The sequence below is a fragment of the Phyllobates terribilis genome, unplaced genomic scaffold (genome assembly GCF_046119375.1).
Source record: "Phyllobates terribilis strain yellow unplaced genomic scaffold, ASM4611937v1 Scaffold_306__1_contigs__length_2273795, whole genome shotgun sequence".
NCBI lineage: Eukaryota > Metazoa > Chordata > Amphibia > Anura > Dendrobatidae > Phyllobates > Phyllobates terribilis.
The window spans coordinates 363,899-380,553 of NW_027363066.1; the positions used below are offsets into that span (position 1 = coordinate 363,899).

The 16,655-nt window shown below is 44.0% G+C and overlaps 1 long non-coding RNA gene across 1 annotated transcript in view; it reads left to right on the top strand.

Annotated features, from left to right (window-relative positions):
- Window positions 1–434: 434 nt before the first annotated feature.
- LOC141220988 (uncharacterized) overlaps window positions 435–16,655 on the top strand; it is a 66,666-nt gene continuing 50,445 nt past the window's right edge. The window contains exon 1 of the long non-coding RNA XR_012289089.1: window positions 435–506. This is a non-coding gene — a long non-coding RNA (uncharacterized lncRNA). The remainder of the gene's footprint in view (window positions 507–16,655) is intronic.

Consider the following 16,655-nt stretch of genomic DNA (forward strand, 5'->3'; position numbering starts at 1 on the left):
GATGGCGCCGTGCGGCCCCCTGCTGTGTATAGATGGCGCCGTGCGGCCCCCTGCTGTGTATAGATGGCGCCGTGCGGCCCCCTGCTGTGTATAGATGGCGCCGTGCGGCCTCCTGCTGAGTATAGATGGGACCATGCGGCCTCCTGCTGTCTCTGGGGGGGGTGCCGTGCGGTATCTATACTCAGCAGGAGGCCACACGTAGCCATCTATACACATATACTCAGCAGGAGGCCGCACGTAGCCATCTATACGGTGCCATCTATACACAGCGGGAGGCCGCACGTAGCCATCTATACACAGTGGGAGGCCGCACGTAGCCATCTATACACAGCGGGAGTCTCGGTGCTTTGCAAGAGCAGTCAATAAATTCTGCTTGACTAATTCTGAGCACCATAAAGTCTGGTTCGCTTCTAACCTGCTGTCTTCATTTTCAGCTTGCTGAATTCTAACTCATTTACTGTCATTCGAGACGATGCCTTTGCTGGTCTCTTTCACCTTGAATACCTGTAAGTGCTCCACTTAATGTCATATTTTTGATTCTGTTCTTCTTCATCTTTTGGCATGTGCAATTGTATGAGCAAGTATTCATATGAATTTATGACCTACTTAAACCTTGGAGGACCTTAAATTTTATTCAATCAAATTTTTTTCCAGTTTAAAACTATGGGACATATATGTGCCTTGGTCCTCAAAGGGTTTTTAAAGGGGCTGCAAACATAAATACGAAAAAAATAATTCAATTAGTGCTTTTTGTGTTCATTTAATTTTTATTTGAAGTCCATTTTTTTACATACCTTGAAATTAAGCCCTACCCCATGGAATGAAGCCCTACCTACATGACATCTGAGAGCTACATGGATGCCGCTTGTGAGGTGCCTGTCCGTCACTACTATTCAGTTTTAGGGTCCACTCACTAAGCCATATATTCTCTCATGCAAGAGAATAGGGCCAATTATGCTAATGACACTCGGCTCAAACTCTGTGAGAGTTTCAACTGAGTGTGATCTGATTCTCTCGCAGCACAGATATGGAGAAGATGGAGAACTTAATTTCTCCATCTTCTCCATAGTCTCTGTGAGTGTTCATCGGACTGCACTTGGATGACATCCGAGTGCAGTCCAATGTTTTACGTGCACCCATAGACTTGTATGGGTGCACATGGTCCGAATATCGAATGAGATTATTTTCTCATGCCAATAATCGCAGATCTGCACTGTCCCATAGTATAACATAGGGCCGAATCCTATCCGATAAAACATCACATAGCATTCGGCCGTGTTATACGACAGTGTGAGCGAGCCCTTAGAGTCCAGGAATATTTACATGCAGATGATGATATTACTCTCCAAGTGTATATTTTTTTAGGCGAGTTCATAGTAAATGCTTTGCCTTTTTTGACATGTGATCAACTAAAGAACAAGAAAGATTTAGGACCTCCCCTATAGAGAAACGGAAAATAGTTTGGAGGACTTGCATGTCCTTTTTTATTTATTATGAGAAAATCATAAAAGATCCCGTTTTTTAACCATGCTGTGACTTTCTGCTGAGGGAGAGGGAGAGAGCTGCCCTATTCAGAGTCTGTAATAAGACCTGCTGACAAAAGTGTTGAAGATACAGTCAAATGTGAATTAACCGGTTCCCGACCGCCCACTGTAGATAAACGTCGGCGCTTGCTGGGCTCTGTGCAGCGCCGACGTTTAAAAACGGTGGGTGGTCTCGCAGCGCTCAGGACCCCCCAGGGTCCTGCAAGTGCTGCGATTCCGGTGCAGAGCGTTAGCTCTGACAGGGAACATCATCGGGACCTGATTGGATCAGGTCCCAGTGATGTTAACCCTTTGCTATGTTCTATATGCCGCGATCTATAGTGATCGCGGCATATAGAAGATAGAAGGAGGAGAGGGGGTCGTCTTACTTACCTCTCCGACGACCCCTGATACCTTCCAGGACCTGGCGTTGCTATGGCAGCTGGAGGTCACATGACCGCCTCCAGCTCTGCCATATATGGTGTCCTGCCTGGCTCAGCCTGCAGCTGAAGCCAGGCAGGAGACTGACTGTGACACAGTCAGCGAAGATCTCATTTAATGTAATATATGTCTATTACATTACATGAGATCAGTGATCAGAAAAATAAAAATTAATGTCCCATACAGGGACTAAGTAAAAATGTAAAAAAAAAGTTTTTAAACTATTAAAAAAAAATCACAAAATAAATAAATAAAATATTAAACCAATAAATCCGTATATTTTTACAAAACCAAAAAAAGTACACATATTTGGTATCGCCGCGTCCAAAACAACCCGAGCTATAAAAGTGTCACACTAATTAACTCCTTCTGTGCACACCGTAATAAAAATAAATAAAAAACGGAGCAAAAAAATATGCTTTTTCATCATATTGCCAAACAAAAAGTGGAAAAAAATGCGATCAAAAAACAAAATAGAAATAAAAATGGTACCGCTGAAAACTTCATCTTGTTCTGCAAAAAAAAAGCCGCCATACAGCTCCATCAGCCAAAAAGTAAAAAAGTTATAGCGCTCAGAATAAAGCAATGCAAAAAAATTTTTTTTCCTATAAAATTGTTTTATTGTGTAAAAGCGCCAAAACATAAAAAAAAAATACAGTAAGTGTAGTATCGCTGTAAACGTACTGATCCGAAGAATAACGCTGCCTGATCACTTTACCACACGCAAAATGGCATAAAAAAACCCTCAAAAAATCATTCCTGAATTGTTTGTTTTTGTTAATTTTACCTCCCAAAAAACGGAATAGAAAGCGATCAAAAAATGTCACGTACCAATAAAAATGGTACCAATAAAAATGTCAACTTGTCCCGCAAAAAACAAGCTGTCACATGACTCTGTCGGCCGAAATATGGAAAAATTATAGCTCTCAAAATATGGTGATGCAAAAACTAGATTTTGCAAAAAAAAGCGTCTTTTAGTGTGTGACAGCTGTCAGTCATAAAAACCCGATATAAATCTGGTATCTCTGTAATCGCACCGACCTGAAGAATAAAGTAATCTAATCAGTTATATCACACTAGGAACGGCGTAAAAAATAAATAAAACAAATTCTTCACCTGCTACTGATTTGTTTATTATGTCTCCCAAAGATCGCAGTAAGGCTCTGCTCACATTTATCCTGTGCTCTGCGCTGAGCGCTTACACCAGAGTTTCCGTATAAATCTCTGAAATACGTGATTCAGCTGGAACCCATGATGGAAGATTCCCTGTAATGAGGCAGATATAGGATAGGCCACTGTGGACGCCGTCTGGCCTGTGATCCCACGGTGTCATTTGTTTTAGGCGTGCATAAAAGTGCGGTTGGCCACAGTTTTGTGCACTTCTGAAAAAAAGGACACCGCTAAACAGAGGCCAGACAGAGTCCAGAGTAACTCTGCTGCCTCATTACAGTGAATGGATCCGGCAGGGGTTTCATCTGAATTACATCACTTGGAAATTTAGATGGAAACCCCGATGTAAGTGCTCAGCCTAGAGCGCCGGATAAATGTTACGTAAAATGTTCCCAATAAAAGCTTCAACTCAGTCCTCAAAAAAAGCTAATCCCCACTCAGGTCCATCATCTGTTAAAAATATAAGGGACTTCCAAGTTACTGGTAGCAGAAAGGCTCTGGAAAAGCGAAATGGCCCTTGCCCCCCCAAAAGAAATTCAGAAAATTTTGTGCTCCCAAATCCAAATGCCTATTCTACAATAATTTGTTCTCCAATTGTCAAATAGCACTCCTCCCCCCCAGATCTCGCCGTATGGCTGAGCGGTACGATACAGCCACATATGGGGTATTGACACTTTTAGAAGAAATTGTGTGACACATTTCGGCACCATTTTTACCCGTTGCCCTGTGTGAAAATGTAAAATCTGAGAGTAAAACATTTTTTTGTGGTAAAAATATAATTATGCTTTTTTCACTGCCCAATGGTATAAATTTAAAAATTAAAAAATACTCACTACTTCCCTAGATGAATTTCTTGAGAGGTGTAGTTTACAAAAAGGGGTCACTTGTGGGGGTTTCTGCTGTTTCGGCATGTCAGCGACTCTTCAAATGTGACATGGTGTCTGCTGCCTATCCCAGCCAACATAGCGCTCCTTTCTCTTCCGAACCCTGCCGTACACCAAAGCAGTGGTTTTCCCCCACATATGGGGTATCAGCGTGTTCAGGAGAAATTGCACAACAAATTTCATGGTGCAATTTTTCCAATTACCCTTATGATAATACAAAATTAAGGGATGAAAAACGTTTTTGTGGGAAAAATGTAAACATTTTATTTTTACAGCTCAATATTATAAACTTCTATGAAGCACCTTGGGGTTCAAGGTGCTCACCACACATCTAGATAAGTTCCCTAAGGGGTATAGTTTCCAAAATGGTGTCACTTGTGGGGGGTTTCCACTATTTAGGCACATCAGGGGCTCTCCAAACGCAATATGGCGTCTGCTAATTATTCAGACAAATTTTACATTCAAAAAGTCTAATGGCGCTCCTTCCCTTCCGACCCCTGCAGTGCGCCCAAACAGTGGTTTTCCCTCACATATGGGGTATCAGCACGCTCAAGAGAAATTGCACAAAAAAATTTTGGGTCCATTTTTTCCTGTTACCCCTGTGAAAATAAAAAAAATTGGGTCTAAAAGTAACACTTTTGTGAAAAAAGTTAAATGTTAATTTTTTTCTTCCACATTCCAAAAATTCCTGTGAAGCACCTGAAGGGTTAATAAAGTTCTTGAATGTGGTTTTGAGCACCTTGAGGGGTGCAGTTTTTAGAATGGTGTCACTTTGGGTATTTTCTGTCATAAAGACCCCTCAAAGTGACTTCAAATGTGATGTGGTCCCTAAAAAAATGTTTTTGTAAATTTTGTTGGAAAAATGAGAAATCGATGGTCAACTTTTAACCCTTATAGCTCCCTAACAAAAAAAATTTTGGTTCCAAAATTGTGCTGATGTAAAGTAGACATGTGGGAAATGTTATTTATTAACTATTTTGTGTGACATATCTCTCTGATTTAAGGGCATGAAAATTCAAAGTTTGAAAATTGCAAAATTTTCGCCAAATTTCCGATTTTTTCACAAATAAACGCAAGTTATAGCAAAGAAATTTTACAACTGTCATGAAGAACAATATGTCACGAAAAAACAATCTCAGAATCAGGGGAATACGTTGAAGCGTTCCAGAGTAATTAATTCATAAAGTGACAGTGGTCAGAATTGAAAAAATTGGCCCGGTCACGAAGGCAAAAACAGGCTCTGGTGCGAAGTGGTTAACAATGAAAAAAAGTTAATTTCACAAATGGCTTGTATTTTTTTAATGCAAACTTTTTTTGTGTTTACTGCTCCTTTTAAAGGGAATCTGTCATCAGGTTTTTGCCACCTAATCTGAGAGCAGCATAATGTAGGGTTAGAGGCACTGATTCCAGTAATGTGTCACTTACTGGGCTGCTTCGTGTTGTTTTGATAAAATCATTGATTTGTCAGAAGGTAATTATCACTAGATGACTAGTAAGTTCTGTAGGACCCCACCCCCATCACTGATCAGTAGATTTCTGTGTACACTGAGCATGGGCAGAAAGCTGCCAATCAGTGGTGTGGGTGGGGCTATACAGAGCGCAGCATTCAGAGAGCTGCTAGATCTGCAGCAGATAAAATGGTGATTTTCTCAAAATGACAACAAGCAGCTGAAAAAGTGACACATCGCTGGAAACAGGGCATCTGCCCCTATATTGTGCTGCTCTGATGGGGCAGCACAATTAATATTGTGCCAAATTAATTTCCCGTGAACTATCACATGATCTATCACAGGGGATCATGTGACATGTCACGTGATAAATCAGGTGTGTGTGTGTGGGGGGGGGGCCCGCGACTTCTAAACTGCCCAGGGCCCTTGCTACTCTTAATCCACCCCTGGTCATGAGTCTCGGTTGGCAGGTCATCCAGGAATTTCTGAGACTAAGAGACTTATAAGTCGCAGTTTTTGGTGGCCTGGATGGCAGAAGGAAGTCATCAAGTGGGTGCGTCAATGTACTGTGTGTGCCAGGTCAAAGGCTTCACATACCCCTGCTGCGGGGTTGCTTTGCCCTCTGGAGTTTCCTAGTGCGCCTTGGATGCATCTCACAATGGATTTTATTACTGATCTTCCTGTGTCCGAAGGTTTCACTGTCATCTGGGTGGTCGTGGACCGTTTTAGTAAGATGTGTCATTTGGTTCCATTCATTAAGTTGCCCTGCGCCAAGACACTCGCTAAGGCGTTTGTTAAGGAGATTGTCAAGCTCCATGGCGTTCCCACGGATATTGTTTCTGATAGAGGACCTCAGTTTGTGGCTCGCTTTTGGCGTGCTTTTTGTGACAGGTTGGGAGTCCATTTGTCATTTTCGTCTGGGTATCATCCTGAGTCTAATGGACAGACTGAAAGAAAGAACCAGGATATTGAAGAGTTTTTGCGTTGTTTTGTGGCAGACAATCAAGAGGTGTGGTCTGAGTTTCTGCCTCTCGCAGAATTTGCTCTTAACAACCATACATCCTCCTCTGCTGGGTGTTCTCCTTTTTTTGTTGTACTGGGAGACATCCATCTTTTGGTTTGTTCTCCAAATTGGGGTCGGCGGTGCCGGAGGAGGAGAATTTTTCTGGTGATTTGGAGAGAGTTTGGACTAATGTACGTTGCAACCTTCAAGAGGCTAACAAGAAGTCCAAAAAGTATTTTGACAGAAAACGTAAGGAGGTTTTGTTTACTGTGGGTGACATGGTTTGGTTGTCCTCAAAGAACCTGCGGATGAGGATTCCCTCTAAATAATTGGGTCCTAAGTTTGTGGGGCCATTTAAGGTGCTTCAGGTGGTTAACCCGTCTGCTGTTAGGTTGGATGTCCCTACTTCCTGGAAGATTAATCCTGTGTTTCATGTTTCCTTGTTGAAAAAGGTTGATGTACACTACCGTTCAAAAGTTTGGGGTCAATTAGAAATTTCATTATTTTTGAAAGAAAAGAACATTTTTTTTCAATGAAGCTAACATTAAATGAATCAGAAATACACTCTATACATTGTTAATGTGGTAAATGACTATTCTAGCTGCAAACGTCTTGTTTTTATTGCAATATCTACATAGGTGTATAGAGGCCCATTTCCAACCACCACCACTCCAGTGTGTTAATGGTACATTGTGTTTGCTAACTGTGTAAGAAGGCTAATGGATGTTTAGAAAACCCTAGAAAACCCTTGCACAAGTATGTTAGCCCAGCTGAAAACGGTTTGGCTGATTTGAGAAGCTATAAAATTGACCTTCCTTTGAGCTAGTTGAGAATCTGGAGCATTACATTTGTTTGTTCTATGAAACTCTCAAAATGGCCAGAAAAAGAGAACTTTCATGTGAAACTCGAGAGTCTATTCTTGTTCTTAGAAATGAAGGCTATTCCATGCGAGAAATTGCCAAGAAACTGAAGATTTCCTACAACAATGTGTACTACTCCCTTCAGAGGAGAGCACAAACAGGCTCTAACCAGAGTAGAAAAGAAGTGGGGGGGCCCCGCTGCACAACTGAGGAACAAGACAAGTACATTAGAGTCTCTAGTTTGAGAAATCGACGCCTCACAGCTCCTCAACTGGCAGGTTCATTAAATAGTACACGCAAAATGCCAGTGTCATCGTCTACAGTGAAGAGGCGACTCCAGGATGCTGACCTTCAGGGCAAAGTGGCAAAGAAAAAGCCATATCTGAGACTGGCTAATAAAAGGAAAAGATTAATATGGGCAAAAGGACACAGACATTGGACAGAGGAAGATTGCAAAATAAGTTTTATGGACAGACAAATCCAAGTTTGAGGTGTTTAGATCACACAGAAGTACATTTGTGAGACGCAGAACAACTGAAAAGATGCTGGAAGAGTGCCTGATGCCATCTGTCAAGCAGGGTGGAGGTAATGTGATGGTCTGGGGTGGCTTTGGTGCTGGTAAAGTGGGAGATTTATACAAGGTAAATGGGATTTTGAATAAGGAAGGCTACCACTCCATTTGGCAACGCCATGCCATACCCTGTGGACAGCGCTTGATTGGAGCTAATTTCATCCTACAACAGGACAATGACCCAAAGCACACCTCCAAATTATGCATGAACTATTTAGGGAAGAAGCAGGCAGCTGGTATTCTATATGTAATGGAGTGGCCAGCACAGTCACCAGATCTCAACCCCATTGAGCTGTTGTGGGAGCAGCTTGACCATATGGTACGCAAAAAGTGCCCATCAAGCCAATCCAACTTGTGGGAGGGGTTTCAGGAAGCATGGGGTAAAATTTCTCAAGATTACCTCAGCAAATTAACAGAATGCCAAAGGTCTGCAATGCTGTAATTGCTGCAAAGGGAGCATTCATTGACGAAAGCAAAGTTTGAAGGAGAAAATTATTCTTTCTAATAAAAATCATTATTTCTAACCTTGTCAATGTCTGGACTATATTTTCTAATTATTTTGCAACTCATTTGATAAATAAAAGTATGAGTTTTCATGGAAAACACAAAATTGTCTGGGTGACCCCAAACTTTTGAACGGTAGTGTATCTGATAGGGATGCCACTGTCACAGTTCCTCCTGTGGTGGAAGACGGCGAATATGAAATTTCTCGTATCCTGAATTTGAGATGGCATAGAGGGAGATTGCAGTATCTCGTCGCATGGAAGGGTTTCGGTCCCGAGGATAACTCCTGGGTAAGGGCGGATGATGTCTCTGCCTCTAGACTTGTCAAAGCTTTCCACAGGAGGTTTCCGGATAGGCCTGGGCCTGGAGGATCTGGAGGATCCTCATAAAGAGGGGATACTGTTAGAACCCTCCTGTTTGTTTTCTTTTCCTTCCTGTGTTTTGCGGTCATGTGACCATTTGCCATTATATTCCAGCTCCGCCCTTTTGGCTGTGCTGGACTTCAGTTTTTGACTGCTTCTCTAGCCAGGTGCTTCTGTGCCTATCTGGCAGCTCACTTGGTCCTTCTGGGACCTTTAGTACCTTTTTGTCAGTTTGTATTTTTGTGTTCTGCAACTACTTCTCTGTTTAGGAGGTGTCCCATTTTTGTCCCAGTCCTTAGTTCTCTTAGGGAACCCTTCCTTAATGCTATAGGTCTCTGTTCAGACTAGCGGAGGACTAAGGTGGGTCTGTTTGCTAGGAACAGACAGCCCGCTACATAGTAGGGATTCAGCTTAGTCTTATTGTAGGGACAGCCTTCCCCATCTTTCCTTAGTTCATGTTGCAGGTCATGACAGCAGAAGTTCCCCGGTCCTCCCTTCACACTTGCCGTTGGGAGATCAGCGGCCCTAGCCTAGCGACTGGCGCAACCTGGCCGCGAATTGGCGCCGGATTTGAAACACGCAGGCCACCATCAGGAGATCAGCGGCGACGCAGCCGCGAGATGACCGGTGCTAGCCAGTCATCTCCTGGCTGCTCGCAGCAGAAGTACCACGACCGGCGGTCTCGCTCCGCGGTCCTCCCTTCACACTTACCGTCGGGAGATCAGCGGCCCTAGTAGGGGGGCTGTGTGCATGCTCATACTGTATAGGGGGATGTCTTCTGAATTAATTCAGAATGAAGTATGAATTAATTTCAGCCTATTGGCTCGGCCCTCCACAAGTCACGGTGTCTCATGTGGCCCCAGGAAAAATTAATTGCTCACACCTGATCTAACCCAATGTTTCTACCAGTGCCAATTAAAACTATGTTCACACGTTGCGATTTTGCTGTGTTTTTTAATGAAAATTTATGTAACATTATATGTTGCATTTTACAGTACCAGCAGAAAGCTACGAGATTTCTGAAATCTTATGCACACACATAAGATTTTTTTTTCCTGACTGCATTGGAAAACTGCTGCGTTTTTCAAAAAAAAGGCAGCATGTCACTTTTTTCTGAATTTTTGCAGCGTTTTTTCTCCTAAAAGAAAGCAATTAGTAAGTGCAAAAATGCAGCAAAAAAAAGCAAGTATCAGGTTTTGCAGCGTTTTTAGTGAAAAAAGCGGGTACAGCATTATGTGAAATACATTTATTTTTGTGATTTTCCCAAGTTTAAATCATGATGTCTTGATGTCCTAACATGAGCATTGCAATTAGGATTAGTACAGCTTAATTAAATTAGTGATATGTGAAAGGAATCATTGGCTCACCAAGGTGTTAAATTGAACAATACCTGAGCAACTCAAGGGCTTACCAAAGGGTGAAAGTAAACAGTGTCCTACAATCTCAATGCTTTGCCAATGTCTAAAGGAAAATATTTCCAACCAATTCACCTCCCTCCGGCTGTTACATTTGTAATTGTGTATTTTTTCATGAACTCATATGAGCTTTTTTTGTTCACAAAAGCTAGTTTAACATCCCTGGCAGCGTGCTGGCATGGCTTACCATCTCCCACCATGCAAGACCGCCAACTTACCTACCAGTCCAGGCTGCACACTATGCTCGTCTACCTGCTGTGTGCATGTCTCTTGTCTGCTGGCTTAGGGCGGCGGCGCTGGCACTTCCTGATTCTTAAAGTTACAGTGTGCGCAGTCCTAATGCGTCCCCAGCCTCTGTTTCCGCCACCCTGGGGGCTGAGTAACCAGGCCTGTTACCTGTATCTGTGACTTCTAGTCTATTACCGCCACACTGGGGGCTGAATGCCCAGGCTCGTTCCTGTATCTTTTTCCTGTGTCAGTTCCTGTCTGAACTGTGTCCTAGCCAGTTACCTGTTTGTCTCTGTCCCTTTTCCTGCAGTGTCTGAACCAGCACCTAACTCCTACTCATCTCTGTACTTCTGTGTTTGAGTTTTGTGTCCACTCAATACTTCATAGCAAGTACCTTGTGTGTATCTGGTTCTGCTTGTCCTGTTTCCCTACCTCCTGTGTTCTAAGAGAATGTCGCGCCCAGGGGATGGGGAGGACTTGGCGCCCAGGCCTTGTTGAGGCCTGACCTTGGGGGATGTTGCGGTGGTCGGCTCCCGGGCCCGTACCCTGGGCCTCTCTTTAAAAGCGGGTTGATGGATAATTATATGAGTTCGTGACGCCACCTTTGGTATCTGGTGAGGATCACCAGCGCTGCAGCAGTCCGCTGAGGCCGGTGATAAGACAGCTTGTTGGTATAGCTCCCCACAGGTGGAGCTGGGCCTTTGGGCAGCATATGGAGAGGGGGAATGCAGGACAGAAGAGACCCAGCAGGGACTACTGAAAGACAGGCAGCCACACACAGTTCTCTTCTGTACCTTTTACTGATGGAAATTCAGGCACATCCCGGAGCACTGCAGGGTGAAGGGTGCATTTCAGGATTCTCCCCAGGGAGCGGGTATAGGGCCTCCTGATTCTTGCCTCTTCGTAATAAGTTCCTGACCTGCCTGAAGCTAGGCCTAACTTTGTCTCCGTCCTGCACCGGCTGACTTTGTGGTAGGGCCTTCTCTTGGAGTGCACGCTCCCAGCTTACGGGGCCTATGGGTCTCCTGGCTCTGTTACGTATCAGCTCTCTGGTGATCCTGGGACCTGTAGTTCTCCAGGGATTCCAGTTATGTCCTACTGGGTCATAGAGATCCCGGTAAGCTCGGACCCGGTGTCCGGTATATGCTTCGGGGTGAGCTGGTTAAGCTCCTCTGCCCCCACTGCTACTCACTTTCCACTCGCCTTCGGCCATGCTCGGGCCCTCATTAGGCTACTCACACTCACGGCAGCTTGCCGCGCTTCACCGCTCTTACGGCGTCGGCATGCCTTGGGCTCTAACCTGAGCTCCTTGAGTCTGGACTGGGCTTCAGGACCGCTGGAGGCCTAACTTGCCTCACACAGCAACCTGCGTGCTTCTTCTCACACACAGCTCTTCACTCACTGTGCACTTCAGACTCTCTCTGCCTAGCTCCACCTTCCCTATTTATATCCCTAACGGGCTCCCTCTGCTGGTCTGAGGTGGAAGGTGGAGATGTGTTAATGTTTATGGGAGCCTCTTGTGGAGGAATCCATTAATGCACCCCTCTAGGATCTGTGGCTCCAAGCGCAGCTGGGCGCCACACTGTGTTTGCCAGTCTGTTCCATGTGAACAGAGCTCTGCTCCGATTGTCCTCGGCACCTGCGGCTCTGCTTGTCCTCGGCACCTGCAGCTCCGCTCTGCTCTGCTTGTCCTCGGCACCTGCGCCTCCGTTCCTGTATCCCAGTCTGTACTGGTCACTATCCAACCTGTTTACCTACCTGCCAGTAGCTGCCTGTCTGTATACCAGCCTTACCTGCCTGTTCCTGCATTCCCCGGTGTGGGTCAACAGCTGTGTGATCAGGGTCTGACCTGGAGTAGCACCTGGGCCACCTCCCTCGTTCCTCCTCAGACCACGGAGTCAATTAAGCCGCCGTGCATCTGTGGTCAGATCTGGCGAGGCCCCTAGTCATGCCCCTCCAGGAGCTCCTCGGTTCGTGGCCCAGTGGGACCACTAACCACGTTCACGCCAAACAGTCCGGGCGTGAGCATAACAGCTAGAATAGTCACTATCTTTTCAGACATAAAGATCTTTTTCAAATAAATAATTTGATCAAATTGCACTTTTTTCCAAAAGTGGTTTTATGTTTTCACACAGGTCTTGCATTGGTACTCTGTGTTCATGCTTCAGTGGTGGAAGCAAAGCTGAACTTTGGGATCCTAAAAAATCCAGCAAAAAAAATCCAGCAAAGCCTGCTTTTTGTAAACACCTTCTTTACTGCCAAGAGAGCAGGTTTTGCCTGCAGAAAAAAAAACGCAGCAAAAATGGAACATGTGAACATAGCCTAAGTCTTACATAAAGGTTTTAACACTGACACACAGTGTAGGGATTGTACTCACTCAGGTGCGATGACAGGCAAAAAGGAGGCATGTTTCTTTAAATGTCCGTAGCGGTTTATTGGCTTCATGAACTGTGAAAAGAAAAATGCAAACAAACAGCCTTTAGTCCAGGCAAAAGCAAAAGTAAGACAGTCCTTTAGCAAAGTCTCTGGTAAACCAGACCTATGGTCACACAGGCTGGTTCTCTGGTCCAGCACTCAGCTCAGTCTGGAGACAACAAACAGGAGACCTTCTCCCTCCAAACACAGCCCATGTGCCAAACAGCCTCCATTTTATAGGCTGTTAACCACACCCATTCTCTCCTAACAACCCGTAACCCGTCTCCCAGGTGCACCAATTAGTCCTCTTAGTGCATGCGTGCACTAGAGAAAGCACTCTGGGTTACATTACAGAGACCAGCCATCTCTGTGATACATACCTCCCATCGTCTACGTGACCATTAGCCTCCTTACATCAGCAACAAACTTGCATTCATTTTCATGAACATTAGAGCTATTTTTAGTATATACTGTATTTTGCAGGTTATAAGACGCACCCCAAATTTTGAGAAGGAAAATAGGAAAAAAATATTTTTAATAAAATGGTGGTTCATCTTATAGTCTGCTTTTATGATAGCTTACCGGGGGGAGGGAAACTGTGGTGGATCGGGGTCCGAGAAGGTTGGGTCGCTGCTGCAGGAAGTGGAGCCTCCACACTTCCCATGGTTTTCAATGCATTGAACTTCGGGTCTCACTGTAATAATGTTCATCATCCTGGCCTCTTCCTGTAATAATGTCCCCCATACTGGGTCTCTTTCTATAATGATAATAATATCTCCCATCCTAATTCCTTTCTGTAACAATGTCCCCCATCCTCTAACCATGAACCAGTTTGATAACAAACGTTCTACCCTCACCCGCCCACCACCAACAAATCAAAGCTTTAAGGCATAACTACAAGGCCTAAACATTTTTTTTTATTTTTTGAGGGCATTATTTTCACACTTCTTTCAAATTTCCAAACTAAAACCACAAGGGTAATAATAAAATATCTTTTCACATGACCATTCTTTTAACCAAATTAATTAAATTTAAAATAAAAAATGTGCTCAGTTAGATTAGACACTCCTAGTTTGTTTCTAAACATCATTTAAAAGGGTTATCCCTCCACCAACAACAAGATTATCACCTATGCATGTCCGGATTCTTGTTTTTGCCTCTCTGGCCAGTGGATATGAACATAGCCTGCAATATTAGAAGTGGAAGTGAAATATTGTACCATTGAAGCAGGTAACTTTTATGAAGCCACTGAACAATCGACAAGGCATACATACCATGCAGGGAGACGACGGGGCAGTTATGGTGCACTTGGTAATAGAAGGACCAGTCATGGTTGGTCCCATCTGTTTTGCTTTGAAAAGAAAGAAGCTGTGCAGGACCCTCCTTCAGAGGTTCTCAGGTCCAGACTTGACAATCTGTATAATGTCATTTACCAGAAGGTCTCATCTGTTGAACTGTACAGCTGCTCCCAAAATTGTCCTGCTCTGATTCAGCAGTCTGTAGACCAACAATCCAAGGGAGCATTATTTCCGTCTTGCCCCATGAAGTGAAATAGAGTAAAGAGGAGACTGAGCTGAAAGGGATCCCTAATGAAAAGAAAAAGATTGAATCTGCGATTATTCAGGTTATCATGACAGTTATGGCCAGACGCAACTCTCACTTCCCATTTTGCTCCTTCTTAAGCCCCTTACTGTTTTCACTCACTACAATACACCTTTTGAGGCTCCATACAGTATAATGTCTCTAAGAATGCATCCAGCACACTGAATGATACCTCCACCCAACAATGAATTCTCCCAAACACACATGAACTCCAAAACAGTATGATGTACCCACAGTATATACCCCCACATAATGAGACCGCCATATCACCTCATATAGTATAATGGCCCTACCAGTACAATTTCCCCAAACACACATGAACGCTCCCACAATGGTCCCCATCACCACAGAGTATGATGGCCCTATAAGTACTGACTGATAAAAAAAATATCACTCACCTAGCCACGTTCCACTGTTGTGCTGCTCCATTCGCGTGAACTGAGGCTCTGTGCAGCAGGCTCCATCTTGTGATGTAATTGTGCCTGCTGTGCTGGGACTCAGACATACAAGCTGAATGGTAGAGAAAGAATCAGACAGATCCCTGTTGCACCATTTTATTCACTGTCGGACTGGGGTATATAGGGCCCACCAGTGATATTAATTCTCAGAGTCCACCTTAGACCTATATGATAACAATGTTCTGGAAGTGTATAGAAAAGTACACATCACTTTAAGCCTCCACTTCTGATCATACAGATCGTTGTGGGTCAGGAAGTAGATGAGACATATGTTGTTATGCGCTCCTTCCATGATGGGAAGCCAAATACGTTGTACATATGGTGTTCAGCTTCTCCTGCTGCCCTATACTGATCGTTTGCAGATCTCCAGTGCCATGTCACTGATGATTCTATTTACATGGGCTGCAGATCACACAACCTGGACGCCCTAAGTGTCTTTTGCAGCATGTCAGTGGTTTAAGGCTCAAGACCATGAAGCCAGTGATTGGCTGGAGATGTCACATGGGGCATCTGGGGTGAGATTTCTGCAGCAATTGTAAACAAAAGCATCAGGGAATGTGACATTAAAGCTGCCAGGAGTTAGGAAGATGAGTATCTATACATTTATTAAAGGGGTTGTCCAGGCAAAAGTGCTCATTGCCTGGAGGCCAGATTCTGTAAAAATAACAAAATAAATCATACTCAGCTACTGTCCCCCTCCTGGACTCAGTGCAGACAGCCCTATGGTCTGCAACATCATTAATTATGACACTGTTTTACCAGACACACGACTGCTACAGCTTGGGATGCATAGAAAAAACCTGAAGGTCTGAACTGAAACGTAAGTAGATGTGCATGCAAAATGTAAATGCATGTTCACACAAGGCCATTAAACGGAGAGAAACCAAAGACAAGAAAAATACCCAAATAACTGAAAGTAAATGTATAAATCGCACAGTGAAAAAATAATGATAAATAATAAAGGGTATTTAGTTAACATAATTTTGATCAAAATAATGTGAAAGCCATCCCGCCACTTCACAGCAACCCTTATGGGACAGTCCTAACTCTAATATTAAAAACCTTACCATTTGTCAAGTGACATACATATGGACAAGGGCAGAGAGACTGGATGCCTAGTGTGAGCATAAGATGCATGCAGTTCAAGTTACCTGACCGTTGCGGCCTATCACAAGCTGCAGTGCTCCTGTGTCTGGTAGAACGGTGACATTATTGTGACTTATCACAGATCAGTCTGCACTGAATCAAGGAGGGTGACTGCAGGTGAGTAAGGCTATGTGCCCACGATGCAGAAATGAAGCAGAAAATTTCTGCATCATTTCTGCATCTCCCTGGCAGAAAAAACGCATGCAGGTTGTACATGCGTTTTTCCTGCGGAATACATGCGGATTCACATGCGTTTCCACATGCGTTTCCGCATGAGGATTGACAAGCGCTTTCCAGGCGATTTTAGCATCACCTGGAAAGTGCTTGACAACTAGGTCACACTATACACTATATAAATCCATGCAACCGGCATGGATTTATATAGTGTGACCGTAAAAGAATGTTTAAAAATAAAAAAATAAAGCTATACTTACCCTCCGATGGCCCGGCGTGTGCTGCCGGGCTTGTTCCTGGCTGCCGGGATATCGCGAGACACTGCGCTGAAGGGCCTGCGGTCACATGACTGTGACGTCACCGACTGTGACGTCCTTCAGTCTTGCACGTAAGCAGAGGGAAGGAGACCGGGGGCCGTCGGAAGGTGAATATATCTTATTTTTTATTTTAT